The following is a 17,688-nucleotide window of genomic DNA, read 5'->3' as shown; positions in this document are numbered from 1 at the left end:
GTCCCTTCCCGTCTCCTCCTCAAAGGAGGAGATGTTGTCTGATATAGTTTGGCTGTGTCTCCATCCAAAGCTCATCTTGAATTGTAGTTCCATGAGCCCCACAGGTCATGGGAAGGACCCAGTGGAAGGCAATTGAACCATGGGGGTGGGTTTTTCCCATGGTGTTCTTGTGCTAGTGAGTAAGTCTCATGAGATCTGATGGTTTTATAAAGGGCAGTTCCCCTGCACATGGTTTCTTGCCTGCCACCATGTAAAATGTGCCTTTGCTCCTACTTCACCTTCTGCCATGATTGTGAGGCTTCCCCAGCCATGTGGAACTGTGAGTCCATTAAACTTATTTTTCCTTATAAGTTACCCAGTCTTGGGTATTTCTTCATAGCAGTATGAAAATGGACTAATACATTGCCTTAATAAATCTCTTGCACAGCTAGTCCTGTCTTGGAACCTGCTTCTTAGAGGGCCTGGACTAACATACTCTGGTAGTACATGAAGCATCTGTGATCACAGCGTGACAAGAAAATAGCACAAACAAACCTATGAGGACTTGAGAGAATTCAAAAGGTAAGTAACCTGTGATATAATTTGCTTAAGCAAAGCTGGCACTATACAGAATCAAATGAAAAGATTATTATGAGGAGATTACGTGGAGAACTATTACTAACAATAGAAGTGCTGACTACAAAAATGAAGATGCATAAGGATGAATATGTGTGGTGTTCTGACTGGTGTAGGTGGTAGCTTTATTCTTTATTTAAAATAAAGAATACCCATGGGCAGCAGATGCTTTTGGTTCCCTGCTTCACCTCCCTTCAGGCCACCTCTGATTTTAGCTACAACAGGGGCAGCAAGGTCTGGGCAAGCTCGAACTTATGCTGACAGCACCCCGCCTCAAGCACGTGCCAGGAGTGCTATCTAAAATCCTAATTCAGGCCAGGCATGGTGGCTCATGCCGGTAATCCCAGCACTTTGGGAGGCCGAGGTGGGAGTTCTAGACCAGCCTGGCCAACATGGCAAAACCCCATCTCTATTAAAAATTCAAAAATTAGCCAGGTGGTGGTGCACGCCTGTAGTCCCAGCTACTTGGGAGGCTGAGGCAGGAGAATTGCTTGAACCCGGGAGACAGAGGTTGCGGTGAGCCGAGATCGCACCACTGCACTCCAGCCTGGGTGACAGAGTGAGACTCCGTCTCCAAAAAAATAAAATAAACATAAAATCCGAATTGAATCTGGTTTTGTATTTTACTGGCACTACTAGCGAGAGCTTTTTCTGAAGGCATAGGGGCCTCATCAGCCCTGCAGTGTGAGGGAGTAATTGTGCCCAGGGAACCCTGCATGCACTGAGGGAGGACAGTAGCTGTTCCTCAAGTACAGAGTGTGGGCGTGCTGTTTCTCAGAGGTTCTAGCAGCCTCACCCCCGCTGCCTACAGCAGCCACTGCCATAGTGCATGCCTGTGCTGGCCTGTTGCCTTCTTAACCTCCCCGGTCCTCCACTCCTGCTTCCTGTGAATGCCCTTTAAGTAAATCTCATTTCGTATCATGAGATCTATGTTTAGGGGCCAAAATAAGACAATATATTTGTGGATAGAGGCAAGTGTCAGCAATCTTATTCCCCTAAAATAATTTTAAGTAGCCAGAAATTTGAAAAATGAGTTTAGTAATAAATGTTTACCTAATTACACAAAGATATGATTTCAGATTCTAAGTAAATAAAAACGTTAAGTCAATTTACTTTTTGGGAAGGGCCATTTTCCATATTTGACTGTAAACAAAATAAGCTATTTGCTCATATTAACTTATGGTAAAAACATTTTCTCATGAAAACAGTAAACCACTAGCATGTATGAAGTGAGCAACTGAAGCTAATCAAATCTATTTTCTAGTGTGTATATACTTTAAAGGCAATAATAGTTTTGTTTAAGGAAGTAATGAAAACATAGTTTTTATATGGATATCTGTAGTAGATTTGGGGAGTTTGTGATTATTAATTCTCAAGTACTTCTGGTCATCAATATAAATATTGTGATAATATTCAAGAGTTACATTCATTTTTTGGCAGTATTTTGCATTTGGTCTACCACAGATTTCAAGTACCTTTAGACCCTGTGAGGTTCTGCATAAAATAATCAATCATTCCCTCTTGGCTGTTTGGCAGAGGCAGCTAATGACTTGTTCTGTCATGAACTGAATTAATATATATTCATGAAGTGCAGAGAAACACTTCATTGTTTCAGACTGTTTTGTTATTTTAGAATAAATCACAAAGGCAGCATCCCACTCATAGCTGGTAGAGAAATATTCGTCCTATGATCCTCACCTTTATGGTTGTAATGTTTTAACTTGCACACAGTTTAGCCCACATAACTTTTTTTTAAAAAAAATAGTAAATTGCATGCTTTTAAAAAAGTACCGTGTCTCTGTTACCTTTTATCAGCAAAATTTGAAAACATTAAAAACTGAAATGACATGCGTCCCTAAGTCAGAATGATTTAATTTTCACAGACTGAGGGACTCATGGCAAAATGATGTACAGGTAAGTATTGTTCAATCTCCCACATTCCATCAATCTCAATCTTTATGGTCCCTCATTTATTTGGGAAGAACTCTTAAGAATCAGTTGTAATTGCAAAATTTTTATCCTGCCAGGATATCTATGTGATCTTCCGTAGGGCAACCATACCACAAGCAGCATGAAAAAGACTTGTTGGGAAAGCTATTTTAGCACCTCTGATAAACAGAAAAACAAAAGGTGATTATTCCTGTTTCAAGCTATCTAACTTTCTCACTTTGTCTGCCTTTTCTAATCAATGTTATCATGTGCTGGCAAAATCTTGTAAAATTCAGAAAGGTAAAATCCAGAGAAATGAAACCCAGGGACAGCAACTCCCCGAAATGTAAAAGCCATTGAACATTCTCTATCACCACCAAAGTGGTTCTCAGAAAAGACAGTTTATTGGATCTTCCCTAAGAGTTATGTTTTCAGCAACAATACTTAAACATTTACTGTCTCGGATTGTAACAATGGCTATTTGTTTAGGTGGCACTGTGCCTATTTAGAACTTAGTAAAATTCTTGCCATAGGGATCAACAATGTTTAGGAGGACAAACATTAACATAAACACGGCCCCACACGGAGTTGGAGTTAGATTTCATGGGTTTGAATCCTGGCCCTGAATGCATTAGCTATTCAACTCAGACATTTATTTGATTTTAACCCTAGGTTTTCTTGTCTGTAAATTATAGATAATAGTGTATACTTCACCATTATGGGAATATGTACTATCATACAGTAATAATCTATAAATTTTAGTTATTATTTTTATTATCAATCCGTGTGCTTAACTGCAAAAAATAGAACCCACCCCAGCTAGATTAAGCAGAAAAAGAATTTGTCAAAGGAACCAGGTCACTTATAAATCCTGGGGGTAGGAGGGACAGAGAGTCAGACTTAGCAATGACATAAAAAGGACAATGCCTAAGTCATACTGTAGAGGCTGCAGAGTGACAGAGACAGTGGAGCCCACACAAGAACTACATACACTGTGGGGCCCAGCGCAAAATGAAAATATGAGTCCACTTGTTCAAGTAGAATACTTCCATTGAAGGTACTAAGATATAAAGCTCTTTCCTTTCTTCTGCAGCCTTTCTCAACTTCTCACGAGTGTTTTTTCTTGCCATTTCATGTTGTTCTAAGTAAAGAAAAATTTAAAATTTATGAATTTTTAAATTAAAAAATTCGAGTATGAATTTTATCATTTTTCTTTACATCAGTTTTAAAGATGATATGTCAGTTTTAAATGGAAATATAAAAACATTTAATTACATACAGAATTACAGAAATTACCACAATTCATAGATTATAGCTTGTATGTGCGTATGCATTTTGTTCTTACAAGGAGAGTGTAAACACTGTACAAAACTAACCTAACTGCTTTCATTTCACTTCTTGATATATGCTCATTCTGCCAACACTCTCTGCCTTTGGCATACTGGTGAGAAAGGAAGAACTACAAAGAAAAGTAGCTAGACTTGCCCGGTCTTTCCTTTTCCTTCTGTGTCATCATTTTCAATGTAAGTGGTTGGTAACACAGGAAGAAAAGATATGATACGATTGTTAGTGTTTCTTAGAAAGACATGGTATTGTTTTCTCTGTTGGAAGTAACTTCTGGTTTAAAAAGGAAAGTGTCAGCGTCCCCCACTGCCATCCTACTTACTGAGTAACAGACATTACACGTTTACTTTGTACTTGCTTTGAGCCTCACTGAACTCCCATACATTGTGGGTTTACTGGAATGCTGTGCTCATGGGTCAGTAAATGTTATATGCAAATGGACAGTAAGGAATGGGGGCGGATACACTCAGTGTGCAAATTATCTCATTCAGCACAGTCTGGTTGGGGTATGCTTTGGAAGATTTCATTTTTAACCAAGAAAGGCATATATTTACTGTCTGAATATGTCTTGCCCAGAAAGTAAATGCTAGTGTCCGAAAATGCACATATTTATTCTGCTTAAAGAAATATGTACAGGCTTCGTGAGACTATGTGGAAGAAATATATACTGTATATTAATTTGTCATTGGCCTGTTAGGCATAAAGAGCCTCAGGATGAAAGTCATCTGATACAGCATGTTGTAGTATCATGATCCAGAATTTTAAAATGCTTATCGGCAAAATTCACAAAAGCTTAAGCCGTCTATGTTATCCCATAAAGTGAATTTGGTAGAGAGCTATACTTTGTCACTCAGTTCCTGAGAACCTTTTCTTGTGACCTATCATCAGTATTCACCTTCAACGCACACTGATGGGTCCAACAATATCAAGAAAGGCCTTTCCTCAAATTACTGGGGGCAAATGTATAAATTCCCTATGATAGACAGTGTGTTATGAATTTCTGAAGTTCATTTTCAAACTCTTTTTTTATTCTATTTTAACTTTGTATTATTCTTATTGTTCTCTATCTTTAAAGACAGGTTTATTCTCACGAAAAACATGTTTCACTTTATCAGACGTTATCCAAATAACTTACGTGAAAAATTTCCTGGCTATAAGATTGTTCGTATATTCATCTATCTTTTTTGTTTTATTTTTGTTTGTAAAAGTAAAGGCCTTACATTCTGAATCTTATAAGAAAATTTAAATTACACAAGTCAGAAATACATAATTGTTTTCATGATAGAAATAACATTGGTAAATTGGCTTCTATTTCTTCCTTAATATTTATTGATTCAGATGATTTGGATGAAATTATATGTATAGATAAATGAATACTGAGAGTCTTGTTACTTTTTTCGGATATGTTTTTTGGAATTCATGTAAGCAACTTATTGCTCAATAAATATTTATTTGAATGATGACTTTTGGACCATTCTAATGAATATGTTGGACCAAGTCATGATAGCTAATAGATTCAAGTAAAGAAACGTCACAAAACTTGATTTCCCATTTTGAGTTACTTGCGTTTTCAATTCAATTTTGAGAAGCATTATAAAAGGATTAGATCAACTATTTTAAGGAAAAAAGCAAGAAGCTTCCACTAGAGAAGTGGTTGTTAGGGTTCTTTTCTGGACTGAATCATGAGGTTATTGAGCACAGCCTGGGGCAGAGTTCACTCATTCTTCCCTTTGTCCTTAGCAATAAAATATTCAGCTGGGTTCATGGTGGCCCAGAACAAAGACTGCATTTTCCAGACATTCTTACAGCTAGCTGTGGCTGTGGGGCTAGATTTTTTTTTTTTTAATGTGACTAAATTTTAAGTCCAACGGTATGTTAGCACAAGTGATGTCTGCAATTCAGATTGTGTTACTCAAGTCAAGAGAACAAAAATTAATCTTAAGTCACTGTGATTCTGGTTTTGCATTGCATACAGCTAAACCTTCATTCTAAACCATTAAATTCCCACGATAGAATGTCTTTAGGGACAAAAATATGGTAAAGATTAGTTAATTTTGTAGTGAAATAAATTAGTGTAAGATGAGAATATTTTGTTTACATATATACATACATGCATGTATGTATATGTGTGTGGGTGTCTGTATGTGTATTTGTATGAGTTATAATAGTTAAAGACCTTTCTTACAAAATAATTTGCTTCACCTCTCCTTGGTTTTGGCACCCCAATTTCCTGAGGTATCAAGTCCTTGCCTAGTCCAGTTCTGGCCTTCAGGACCACCTGGCTGGCACTCAAGCCCCCTGAAGGGGAATATTATATGTTTAGTATTGCGGTTGCTGCATTCCCATATGTGGTGGAGACTGCAAACAACTGCCAACAAAATGAGGCAGAGCGTAATCAAAATAAAAGAGTGTGATATATAGCAAATATACTTCTTTCTCAGACTTGTGATCATAAAGCCAAACTGTCCTTTCCCGGATAGTATGAGATCTGCTCACTACAACTGATCTCTTCAATCTGTTAGCATGCAAATTAGAAAAATGTGCCCCTTATCATCTGTTTGAAAATTGTCATAGGAACCTGCTTTTATTACAATGAGGCATTTCTTTGCTATCTACTGGAAAGATGTATGTATGTATGCATATATATGTAGGTATGTATCTATCTATCTCTGCAGTATAAACAGTAACCCCTAGACTTGTTCAGTGTACTGCATGCACAACTGTACAAGGCAAGCTGTGTGTAACCACAGGTGGAAATTGTGAGTTAAGAAAAGTGATTTATGTGTCTCTTTAATTTGCACTAAAATTAGACAATTATAGAGGAGTGATTAAGTTTGGAACAACTTGTGACATAGAAGTTTCAAGCCATCACTACTACTAAAGAAACCTTACAGGCTTTTAGAAAGCAGTCACAAGATACTGAAGTGTTTGACAAATCAACAAATTGCTCAAGAGTATGCAAATATATGCTAGAGAACATACATAAGAAGAAACATGATTCGATGGAATTTGTGGCAAATAAAAGTTGGATGTCCATTAAAATGAAGTACAATTATGGTAGAGTCCAATTTTAATACAAGTAAGGACATGGAGGCTTAAGGCTAGGCTGAAGTGTTTACATAGAGATAGGAAAAAAATAAAAGAATGAGAAACATTAGCTTAAACATTCCACTCTGCTTGTACTTTATCAGCTATGGAAGTGGCATCCCAGTTTTCTTGAAAAAGAGAACACAAGGTTTCATTTTCTACTTAAATTAATCATGATTTGCACAAAGATCTCAAGACATATTATTGCATAAAGTTAAAAAATAGTTAATACAAATTACATGATCTTACACAGGATATGTAAACAATTCATGTATCTATACATAATGTATAAGATTTCTTAAAAGATGTCTAGCCAAAATTTTAACACTAGTTATTTAGTGATTTAAAGTATTTTACTTATTTGCCTTTTCTATTTTTCTACAATAAATATATTTTATTTTGGGATTTAAATAATTTGGGCTATAAAAAGACTACCAAGCAAAATGTCAGTGTGATCATGTATATTGGACCTCAATATTCTCCATTCCTAATGATATAACCAATAGGATACATAATTGGGAATTCTCTGTGATTCCTCATGCCTAGAAGCTCTGAGAATTTCCTACTAAATACAAAGTCGGTTTAAAGAGACAGAAACAAATTTGGCGAAAGCAAACTCACAGCCTCTTTTATTTGGTTCAATATTTATTTTTGCCAACTCAGTGAGCAATATATTATTTTTATAATTAAAATACTCGAAGTAGGTTTTTTAGTTAAGAAAAGTTACAAAGTTTCAATATTGTTAAAAACTACATACAATCCAAATATCCATTAGGGTGCTAATTAAATAAATACAGCACAGATACATTATGAGATACAATATAGAACTTAAGGAGAATGAAGTTGACTTTCTTTACATGTTCTATAAAAATTATTCATAGTTGCTACCCCTGGAGAAGGAAGAGTATGTGGAAGGGAGTAAGGTGAAGGTGGAATTTAACTTTTGAGTATATAAGCTTCTTTTTGTTTGAATGGTATACAAAGAATATGCAGTCAGAAATTCTGCGTGGCATTTGTGTGTGTGTGTGTGATACATGTGACAAAAGTGTAAGAGAACTTGGGAAAGCTCAGTTTGGTTATGTTGCCTGTGAAAAGTGTCTTTAGATTTTTTTCCCCTAGTTTTGACTCCTGGTTCAGTAACTTGCTAGCTGTTGATAATGGGTAAGGTGCACACATTCTTTGAAAAGTGTCGTTTATAATGCAGCCTTGCAGGATGGCTGCTAGGATTATAGATAATATCACCAGAGCATTGATGTGCTGTTGCCCGGTACATTAGAGGTACTCAATAGATAACTGCTATTGTTACTGAAATTGCTCTCAGAATGTAGAAAGCTGGAATGAAATCGCTTTGATATATGAGGTTTATAATTTCATTATGTCAGGCAAAAGTTATAATAGAGAAAAAGTTTGATAGAAAAAAATATAAACAATATTTTAAATAAGCATATTTTGTAAGTGAATTCCCTGAAGTTACTGTTAAAATATGTTTTATGGACAGGTGCGGTGGGTCATGCCTGTAATCTCAGCACTTTAGGAGGCTGAGGCGGGTGGATCATGAGGTCAGGAGATCGAGACCATCCTGGCTAACACAGTGAAACCCTGTCTCTACTTAAAGAAAAAAAAAAAAAGGGCTGGGCATGGTGGCAGGCACCTGTAATCTCAGCTACTCGGGAGGCTAAGGCACCAGAATTCCTTGAACCCGGGAGGCAGAGGATGCAGTGAGCCAAGATTGTGCCACTGCACTCCAGCCTGGGCGACAGAGCAAGACTGTCTCAAAAACAAATAAACAGCAAATCTGTAAAACTTATATAAAGCAAGGTTTGCTAAGAAATGTAAAAAAAGATGAATACATTTAGAGACACTGTATTTCTAAATGGAAAAACTAAGTATTAAAAGAAAGTATCTTTTTAGATAGATAGGTTTGGCACTGTTTAAATTTGTCACAGTTTGAATTCTTCAAAGAAAGAGGTGGAGGTGGAATTTAGGATATAAGACATTGATTAGAGATCGACATCTGAGTAAAGAAGGGGGAAGTCACAGGATTGAGCGGAAGGAAAGAGTGAAGTTGAGATGCAGACCCAGCAAAGCCTCCGCCAAACCAGTAAGGAGCTTGGGAACAGGTGTTGCCCACCAGAGTCATCCCAGGTCTGCTGAAATGACTGATTCTCTTTACCACCACTTTGCCCATTTACTCAAGGGAAGTGGCATTGGAAGTGCGTGACCCTGAAGGAGTCAACAGCTGGAAGTTGTCCATGTGCTCCCAGCAGCTGGGCAACAAGCCCTTCCTTGACGTGGCATCTGGGGGTGCATCTCTGTGTCTACCACGTTTTGGGGTGAACTTGACAACGTGATTTTAAAGTTCAACAAGAGGGATCAGTCAACAAGAAGAGCCAACACATTTTTGAAAAAGGAAAATATTGAGAAGGGATTTGTTCTGTCCAGTGGTTTCTTTTTTCTTTTCTCCTTTTTTTTTTTTAATTTTACTTTAAGTTCTGGGATACATGTGCAGAATGTACAGGTTTGTTACATAGGTGTACATGTGCCATGGTGGTTTGCTGCACCCATCAACCTGTCATCTAGGTTTTTTGTTGTTCCTGGTTTTTGTGTGTGTGTGTGTGAGATGGAGTCTTGCTCTCTTGCTCTGTCGACCAGTGCAGTGGCACAGTCTCGGCTCACTGCAGCCTCCACCTCCTGGGTTGAAGCAATTCTCCTGCCTCAGCCTCCCAAGTAGCTGGGATTACAGGCACATACCACCACCCCCAGCTAATTTTTGTATTTTTCGTAGACACAGGGTTTCACCATGTTGTCCTGGCTGGTCTCGAACTCCTGACCTCAGGTGATCTGGCCTCTTCTGCCTCCCAAAGTCCTGGTATTACAGGCGTGAGCCACCACACCCAGGCCCGTCATGTAGGTTTTAAGCCCTGCATGCATTAGGTATTTGTCCTAATGCTTTCCCTCCCCTTGCCCCCCACTGCCTGACAGGCCCCAGTGTGTGATTTTCCCCTCCGTGTGTCCATGTGTTCTCATTGTTCAACTCCCACTTATAAGTGAGAACATGCGCTGTTTGGTTTTCTGTTCCTGTGTTAGTTTGCTGAGAATTATGGTTTCCAGCTTCATCCATGTCCCTGCAAAGGACATGAACTCATTGTTTTTTATGGCTGCATAGTATTCCATGGTGTATATGTGCCACATTTTCTTTATCCAGTCTATCATTAATGGGCATTTGGGTTGGTTCCAAGTCTCTGCGATTGTAAATAGTGCAGCAATAAACATACCTCTGCATATGTCTTTATTGTAGAATGATTTATAATCCTTTGGGTATATACCCAATAATGGGATTGCTGGCTCAGAAGGTATTTCTGGTTCCAGATCCTTGAGGAACCACTACACTATCTTCCAAATGATTGAACTAATTTACAGTCCCACCAACAGTGTAAAAGCATTCCTATTTCTCCACATCCTCTCCAGCGTCTGTTGTTTCCTGACTTTTTAATGATTGCCATTCTAACTGGTGTGAGGTGGTATCTCATTGTGGTTTTGATTCGCATTTCTCTAATGTGTTCTGTTCAGTGTTAAAACATGTTTTAAAAGCCTCAGTAAATCTCTGGTAGTACCATCACAGGAGTGGATTGAAAGTTCAGTGACACAGATGTGAAGGCCAGAAACAGCTTTCTGTACACGTAAACATTTAGTGCAGGATTGTGGGGCAACAGGTTTATTTATTTATTTAATGAGATATTGGGAAGATTAAGGCAGTGACACCAATCATGAACACTAGTGTACTGTCTGTTTCCTATACCCCATCCTCATGTGGCTGTCACCTTGCTGATAAGTAGGTATGCTTAATTTTTTCTAAATAAAAAAACTAGATAATTTTGTGTCCCCTAAAAATACCCATAATTTGAAGCAATTACATTGCTGATGCTACTTCTCCTGGAATTAGGATATAACCCCAATTATTTAAGATTTATGGGAAAGCAAGTCCCATTTATGGGAATGGCAATTTACTCTGCTGTGACAGGCCTCTATAGGGAGTGTCACCAGTCGCTGTTAAGTCCAGTTAGTAAACCAAGAAAAAGCATCTGCTCCTCTACTGTGGATCTTTACATTTACGTTTATTTGGCTAATTAAGTCATAATCATAACGTGTGAAGAAGAGTAGGAAAATGGAGATTAGTCTCTTATAAATCTGTAATTCTCCTGAAACTGAAATGTTAACTGACAAAAATCAGTGAGAAAAGGCCAGATGTTCAGTAGGCTTTATTTTAAACTGCTTAATCATTTGGGAAATATAACAAAACAGATCATGACCTTGTACTCTATACCAAAAGAATTAAAATGTACATACATATTTATCTGACCCTGGTGACAGAGAAAGCCTTATACCTGTGAAACTATAGTCAGAAACCATAAAATGCATGATTGAGATATGTGATCATACATACCCATGCCCACACAGAGACATATACAAACCTTATATGTAAAAAGCATACACAACTAAGCCTCAAAGCAAAGTCTAAGACAAAGGTTTATGTGTGAGTAGTTTATTTAGAAATATGATCCCAGACAGCAGGAGTGAGTCACCGAAGGAGGGAGATAGGTTAGCAGAAAACGTTAACAAAAGGATGCATTGTTCTGTTGGCCACCCTCTGTGCGTCAGGTTACTCTGGCCCTAAGATGTTCTGCGAAGACTCAGAAGATCCACTTGAAGAAATAAAGAAGAAACTCCATTGTTCCCAGGCCTTAATAGTCAATAGTGGCAGTGACCAAAGGATGTTGATTCCTTCATATTTTCAGGTTGCACCAATGAGTACAAGTGAATTTTGGGAGATATCCTACTGTGGGGTGAGAGAAACCCCAGAGCAGAAAGCAGGAGGCTTGGGACAGGGGGCTTAAGCAGATGCACTCAGATTGCACCCAAGTGAAACCAGGCAAAGCCAGGAGGAAGCTGAACATTACAGCAGTGGCTGGAATAAGAGGTGAGACTGGACTGGAGGACGAGGGGTGGGCACCAGCATGCTCAATATAACAAACCAACAAAAAATTTTATAAGCATAATTAAGCAGCAAATCAAACTGAAAAATTATTTTCTATTTAAGATAAAGCATTAATAACTCATGGGCAAAGACCTTTTACACATCCAGAGAAAGAATAAATATGATTTAAAGATGAAGAGGCAAATAAGAAAGAAAAAAACTCATGATAAACATGAAAAATGATCCCATTCATTAACAATCTCAGAGATGAAAATTAAATATTTAACATATGTACTCTTCACCTACCCAATTGGCAACTCAGTTAAAAAATATTCTCAGTTTTGGGGTGGTTGAAAGAAATGAGCACTTTCACATGTGGCTGAAGACTTGTCTATTTTGGTATTTCTGAAGAACAGCTTGGCATTATTCACAAATGTGTTAAAATGAGCACATACAATAATCAAGAAGTAATTCTCTATCAAGTTTTTAGAACTCACAGAGAAATCAAAATGTGAAATTAAAATAATAGTGAATTCGCAGGGGAAATACAAATAACTAATCAGTAAGTGAAAAACTAGCCAAATACAATAATGAGCAAATAAATGAAAATTTAAACATACAACATTTCTTATCTATTATTTATTTTTTTTATTTTTATTTTTTTGAGATAGTGTCTCACTCTGTTAACCAGGCAAGAGTGCAGTGGAGTGATCACGGCTCACTGCAGCCTCAACCTCCCAGGCTCAATCGATCCTCCCACGTCAGCCTCTTGTTTAGCTGGGGCTACAGGCATGCGCCACTATGCCCAGCTAATTTCTGTATGTTTTTGTAGAAATATGGTGTCACTATGTTGCCCGGGCTGGTTTTGAATTCCTGGGCTCAAGCAATCCTCTGTCCTCATCCTCCAAAAGTGCTGAGATTACAGGCCTGAGCCATCTCACCAAGCCCCCAAATTTTTATCAACTAAAATTCTGGGATGTTTTCACACTGGCAATGCTAAATGCTGATAAGAGTGGGACTTACACACTGCAGGTATGTGTGTACAGCAAGCACTGAAAACAGTTTGGCACCATGTATCAAGCATCATTACATCCATTTTAAGGAAAATAAGAAATACAAATATTTATACACAAAGATCTTTGCTTAGGTGTAATTTAAATTATCAAGGGAAGAGAGATAATTAAAAAGTCTATTTGAAACACAACTATGACATCAAAGTTTAAATGAAATACTAGAATCATTCCAAGTTAAGTCAGGAACAATATAAGATAACCCATCATTGCTGATATATTTTAACATTGATGGAAAACTTTAACCAAAGGGATAAATAACAATATATGAGAGAAACGAAAATATAAATATTGAAAAGGAAGGAACAAAGTTATTATTATTGACAGATGATGTGATTACCACTAAACATTGAGATAACTGAAAAAGTATTAAAAAGTATTATTACTGTGGTCAGTACAAAGTCAATTATTGAATTCGAAAGCAGTTCAACAAACATTTGGAATATGTAATGTAAGAAAATCTGATTTCAGCAGCAAGCTAAAACACAAAATAGCTGTGATTAAACTTACGATGTATATACGATATAAAGATGTATATACGATATAAAGAAAACTATGAAATTTGATTCAAGGGTAAAAATAAATGGAATAGTCTGGGTATGGTGGCTCAACCCTATAATCTCAGCACTTTGGGAGGCCGAGGCAGGCAGATCACCTGAGGTCACGAGTTCGAGACCAGCCTGACCAACATGGTGAAACTCTGTCTCTACAAAAATACAAAAATTAGCTGGGTGTCTTGGCGGGTACCTGTAATCCCAGCTACTTGGGAGGCTGATGCAGGGGAATCACTTGAACCCGGGAGGTGGAGATTGCAGTGAGCTGAGATCACACCACTGCACTCCAGCCTGGGCAACAGAGTAAGACTCTGTCTCAAAAGAAGAAAAATACACATAAATAAATAAATGGAATACATGAATAAAAATAATGGATAAAAAGAGTAAATATTGCCAAGGTTTTATTTAAACACTCTTCCTAATTAATCTTTCAATTCAATATCATGTCAACAAAATTTTCAATGATACACCTAGGTAACAGTGGTTATCTCTCAGCATATAAGGATGATGTTTAAATTTACTTTGTCCTTAAGTATTTCTGAATTGTCCCATCTCAAAGATGTTATTTCCTTAGAAAAGTTACCATTTTCATGCGAACAGAACTTTGGCTCATTCCAGATTATTTGGAAATCTTAAAAATATTTTAAGTTCTGGTTCAGTTTACTAAACTTTAGCCTAAAACCACTGCTGAATAACTGCCATTTTCGTTTCCATACTAAAGATGTTTACCCTCTAGGATTTAGGCAATGTTTGAATTTCTGTTTGCAAAGTGAAGGGATTGAGCTCTCTGCCATAACGTTTGTAAATAATAATGGTTACTTAGAAACATCAAGCAAAAAAGAAGTGCTATTCAGGGGACAATTCTATTCATCCATTTGCTTATTAATTTAGTCAAGAAATATTGAGCACCGATTTTGTCCCAGGTAAATTCTTCTTCATGTGGGAACCAACACTAAACAAACTAAAGTCCCTCCTTCAGGAGTTTACATCTGGTAGAAGGTGTGAGGTGAGAAGAGACAAAACAAAGGGAACAAAGAAAAATGTGAATGGTGAGGTGTGCTATTTTAATTTAAGACGGCTTCGTGAAAACCATTCAGATATAGTGACATTTGGACAACAGATATCCAAGGGAGGGATGTTTTGAGCAGAGTGATGCTGCTAGCGCAGAAGCCCTGGAATAACTGTGTTTGTTTGTTTGTTTGTTTGTTTGTTTTTTGAGACAGGGTCTTGCTCTGTTGCCCAGGCTGGAGTGCAGTGGTGCAATTTAGGCTCACTGCAACGTCCACCTTCTGGGTTCAAGTGATTTTCATGCCTCAGCTTCCAAAGCAGCTGGGATTACAGGTGCCTGCAATGACACCTGGCTAATTGTTATATTTTTAGTAGAGATGGGGTTTCACCATGTTGGTCAGGCTGGTCTCGAACTCCTGGCTTCAAGTGATCTGCCCAGCTCAGCCTCCCAAAGTGCTGGAATTACAGGCGTGAGCCACTGCGCCCAGCCCCTGGGATAACTGTACATCTGAGACAAAAGGAAGCCCAGCGTAGCTGGATAAGAGTGAGAAGAGGGGACAGTAGGAGGAGATGGGGACAAATAGGTAGCAAGGGACAAGATCACTCACAGTCTGTAGATTATGACAAGATGATGGAAAGCCAATGGAGGATGATGAACAAAGGAGTGATGCCTACAGGGTGGAAGCAGGTAAGAGGAAGTTTTCAAATTGACCAGTTAAAAGATAATGGTGTCTTGGACCAAGGTAGTAATGAAGATGGCGAGAAGTGTTTGGACCCTGGATATAATTTGAGGGGAGAGCTGATAATAGTTGTTGGTAGATTTAAGACACATGTGACAGAAAGAGAGCCATCAGGGGGTTTTTGATCAAATCAATTTGATATGTATTCAATCATAATCATGGAAGGTATGAAGAAATTTCTCAAATATCTTTGTATTATTTTGAGAACAGGCTAGATGAGAAAGAGTAACTGATGCAACATTGTTGGCATATTAAGGTGAATAAAAGAATAATTTGTTTCTTTTTTGGAGAAATAGAATGCCATGTAAATATCTTATGTCCTCCCTGGCCCTCTTTCATCTCTGATTGGAGACCTATGAGGTACAGTAAGCTTTACTTCTAATCACCTCCACAGTTTTTTCCCTCTTTTTCTCGTCTCCGTCTGGCTCTCCATTCCCCGTATTTTTCTTTCTTTCTTTCCCTTTATCTTTCTCCTTAGTTTTTCTTTCTTTATGATAGTCCTGATCAACAGAGGTAATGGTACAACCTCTGAGCTTTTTGTCCAGCACCGTTTTCAGTGCCAGATAGCGTCTCAGTGCTCCATAATGTGAACTGAAACATGGTCATTCTATGCTAAATATTTTGTCTTTAACTTTCTTCTACAGTTCCTCAGAATTATCTATTTAAGACCCCAAACTGGTCATGTCACATCTTTGCTCAAAATTCTTCTAAGGGACCACATTGACTTTAGAATAAAATTCAGACTTCTTTGGAGGGCAAAGAATGGTGATTTAAAATCTTGCTGTGCTTATCCATCCCTCCTCTTTTCTAGCTACTCCATGGAGGTCTTTCAAGACAAGCAAAGCATTTTTAATTTTCTCTAAAATTGGTCACGTTTTCTCTCACTGCCAGATCTGGGTGCACATACTATTTCTTCTGTCTCTTGAACACCCAACTTACTTGCTTTTGTCATCTGCCCGCTGCTATTATCCCCAATGCTGTGCTCAGCTTTCACCTCTACTTGGAATCTGTTTGGCCCTCAACAAAAGGCTTTGGGTCCTACTTCTGTTTTCCCTTGACCCTGTTCTTACTTAAAGCACTACAAAGCATTATCTGCTTAACTGACCGTCTCTGCCTTATGCAGTTTAGGGGAGATAGTTTAGTTCCATAACTGCAGGGCAGGTCACAGTCTCTAGTACGTAAGAAGCACTCAATGTAAGTTAGTTCAAATGATGAGTAAATGAAGAGAAAAAAAGTATATTATGAATCTCACAGGGAAAAATCTTATTTCTTTGTCACTGATAAGGAAAACTCTTTTTTTAGATCGAACATGGAGGGGTTAGCAACGAAGATGAGGATTTAAGATGTAAATTCTTGAAAGGCTGTAGGCCTTGTTTTGAATCATACGATGATTTCACTGGATCAAAGGGTGTTTGGCAAGCGGGAATCCTGAAACTGTGCCAACATTTCTGAGCTGATCTGCTCAAGAGTGAATAAATCTTAAGGAATTGTAATTATCATGTTCATTAGCCACCTTTATAATGGGAAAGGCAAAATAGCACTGAAACGGTGCTGTAAATGACAATATTTATGTGCTTAAGGGTTGTCTTTAAAGACTCAATCTTATAAAGATTTCATCTGCAGGGATACAAGCCTTTCAAGTGTTTCAGCCATGGACTTGTATGATATTTGGAGACAGAGTCACCCTCGGGTGTGGCTGTGCACAGTTGTATTTTGTTTTGCTTAACTTCTGAAGCTAGCCAGATTCCTGGGACTACCAAGTACGGCAAAAAAACTAGCAGAACAGTTAGATGGTCACTAAACAGCTTGCATTATCCTGGCAGGAGTGGACTTTCTACAGTCTGTTTCAAGTTCTTTGGCTGTTTGTCAGAGAAGCCTGGCCTCCCCAGCACTGATGGGCCGACAGCTCCCAAGTGCTATATAAACATGCTGGAGAATTAGGTTTGAAAGACAATATAAAGTGTGAGTTGACATCATAAAGTTCTAAGCTATAAGACTTTTTAAGTATCCTTTTTTGTCTTTCCTTGTTGAAAACAATTTTAATCAGTGCCTCTAAATTAGAGAATAATGGTTAAATTGTTTCCATGAGATTTTTAATTGAGTTAATCTTTTGCCAACTTTAAACAAGATTAAATCCTTCAATAAAGATTGTAAAAGTATCAATTAAAAGTAAAAGTGGCCGGGCGCGGTGGCTCAAGCCTGTAATCCCAGCGCTTTGGGAGGCCAAGGCGGGCGGATCATGAGATCAGGAGATCAAGACCATCCTGGCTAACACGGTGAAACCCCGTCTCTACTAAAAATACAAAAAATTAGCCAGGAGTGGTGGCGGACGCCTGTAGTTCCAGCTACTCGGGAGGCTGAGGCAG

General features: G+C 38.0%; 1 protein-coding gene across 5 annotated transcripts in view; it reads left to right on the top strand.

Moving 5' to 3' along the window:
• The window catches only part of SOSTDC1 (sclerostin domain containing 1), a 112,877-nt gene that overhangs the window by 77,934 nt on the left and 17,255 nt on the right, over positions 1–17,688 (top strand). For 2 of the 5 annotated variants that reach the window (XM_055115725.2, XM_055115722.2), the window contains one exon: positions 428–561. The gene's annotated coding sequence lies outside the window, so the exon portion shown is untranslated. Of the gene's footprint in view, positions 1–427; positions 562–2,642; positions 2,746–17,688 lie in introns of those variants that run through there. The other 3 variants (XM_055115728.1, XM_055115727.2, XM_008978702.3) reach the window with 2 other exon arrangements.

Source organism: Pan paniscus, chromosome 6 (genome assembly GCF_029289425.2).
Source record: "Pan paniscus chromosome 6, NHGRI_mPanPan1-v2.0_pri, whole genome shotgun sequence".
Taxonomy (NCBI): domain Eukaryota; kingdom Metazoa; phylum Chordata; class Mammalia; order Primates; family Hominidae; genus Pan; species Pan paniscus.
This window is presented reverse-complemented; position numbering and strand designations above follow the sequence as displayed.